Source organism: Oryx dammah, unplaced genomic scaffold, assembly GCF_014754425.2.
Source record: "Oryx dammah isolate SB20612 unplaced genomic scaffold, SCBI_Odam_1.1 HiC_scaffold_4, whole genome shotgun sequence".
Classification (NCBI taxonomy): domain Eukaryota; kingdom Metazoa; phylum Chordata; class Mammalia; order Artiodactyla; family Bovidae; genus Oryx; species Oryx dammah.
The window spans coordinates 16,224,432-16,226,379 of record NW_024070188.1 but is presented as its reverse complement, the minus strand read 5'-3'; the positions used below and the strand labels follow the sequence as shown (position 1 = coordinate 16,226,379).

General features: G+C 41.7%; 1 pseudogene; it reads right to left on the bottom strand.

Annotated features, from left to right (window-relative positions):
• Positions 1–573: 573 nt before the first annotated feature.
• LOC120862874 lies at positions 574–948 on the bottom strand (annotated as a pseudogene).
• Positions 949–1,948: the final 1,000 nt, after the last annotated feature.

Genomic DNA, 1,948 nt, shown 5'->3' with positions numbered 1-1,948 from the left:
TTAATTTTCTTTTGAAATGAAGCAGATATTTGTATAAGCAGTTTATAAATAACTGCCAAAATGCTTGTGGAAAAATGGGAACATTTATTAGTAAGGACCCATTAAATCATTAAGTTAATGTAAAAGCTGAGAATAATATCACCGTTAACCTGAGAAATAATTTTTTATTTGTCCCCCTTGAGACATAGCCTCAGTGTTGCTATTAATGGTGACTATCAGGTGATATCTGGAGTATGACTTGGAATCAGTTCCTTTATTAATAATAAATAATTTACAGACAGACAACATTCACAGTTGTTAAAAGTACTTCAAAGGCTTTATAGAAAGAATTTCAATATAATCCTAGTTAAGACTACTCTTGTTTGACTCTAACATTAAAAAAACCACTTTTCTTAATTTTAGACAGGAAGGCCAACACTCATTACTCTTTTATATGAAAACTTGGCATAAAAAGTTAAGGCCACAGAAGTCATAAGGAACAGAGTAGAGAATAGAACTGGTTATCTCAGAATTGTGTCCTCCTCCACTAAATTCTCCAGAAAAGCCTCCTCTGAGCAAAATGTAGGTAGACAGAATTTCCCCTTTCTCTTTTTTTAAAAATATTTTTAAAATCCAGAATATTTATTGCACATTTACTTATTGAAATTCTTAAGACGAACTGGATGCTGCAACAGCTGCCCTCTTGGGTTTAGGTATTGTTCTTTCACGGAATCCATGCCTAAATCTGCAGGATACAATTTTAGGTGCCTCATTCAATCAGTCCCAGTGGTATTTTGTCTATTATTTTGTCTATTAACTTTAGCACTCCAGTTACACTTTCTCTTACACTTGGCAGGGTAACCACATCTGCCTCAAGTCGACTTCCGAAGGTGGTAGGTCTTAGAGCCACAACAGCAGCACAGTGGTTTTACTCCGACACGTCCCAAACGAGGACGTTCCCTTCGTCATCTTGCTTCTGCCCCTCTTTAAGATTTATTTCATTCAATCCAGAACATTTATTAAAAGTGCATTGTGTGCAGTGAACTATTACTACATGCTTTGTGGATAAGGATTTATGTGAAAAACAAAACAACTGAAGCTAAAAAGCAAAAACAAATTACTAAATGGACTTCTGCGTCTAGTTCAGAGAAGGCAATGGCACCCCACTCCAGTACTCTTGTCTGGAAAATGCCATGGACTGAGGAGCCTGGTAGGCTGCAGTCCATGGGGTCGCTAAGAGTAGGGCATGACTGAGCAACTTCACTTTCACTTTTCACTTTCATGCATTGGAGAAGGAAATGGCAACCCACTCCAGTGTTCTTGCCTGGAGAATCCCAGGGACGGTGGGCTGCCGTCTATGGGGTCACACAGAGTCAGACACGACTGAAGTGACTTAGCAGCAGCAGCGTCTAGTTAGGACGGAGTAATAGGAACCGCATTTACTCTCCTTCCTGAAACAACTCTAAAAGCAGATGAAATACATGGGACAAGGTTTTTCAAATAACGAATAACAGGCACCAAAGGATGGTGATCCCTGAGAAAGAGGAAACCGATAAGGTAAGCACTATGATTCCCTCAGCTCAGAGTCTGCAGAGAGACTCCAGGTGATGGTGCAGGGAGGGGCACTCATGCTGAGTCTGGTCAGCTGAGGAAATGGAATTGACCATCTAGGGAGCCAGGGCACCTAGAAGTTGTAGGGCAAAATCTGTGCAGACAGAACTTCACAGAGAAAGCTCCTGAAATCTCCAGAAGGTCCCCTCAAGTCTTCGGTTCAGTTCAGTTCAATCACTCAGTCGTGTCTGACTCTTTGCGACCCCATGAATTGCAGCACGCCAGGCCTCCCTATCCATCACCAACTCCTGGAGTTCACTCAGACTCCTGTCCATCGAGTCCGTGATAACATTCAGCCATCTCATTCTCCGTCGTCCCCTTCTCCTCCTGCCCCAATCCCTCCCAGCATCAGAGTTTT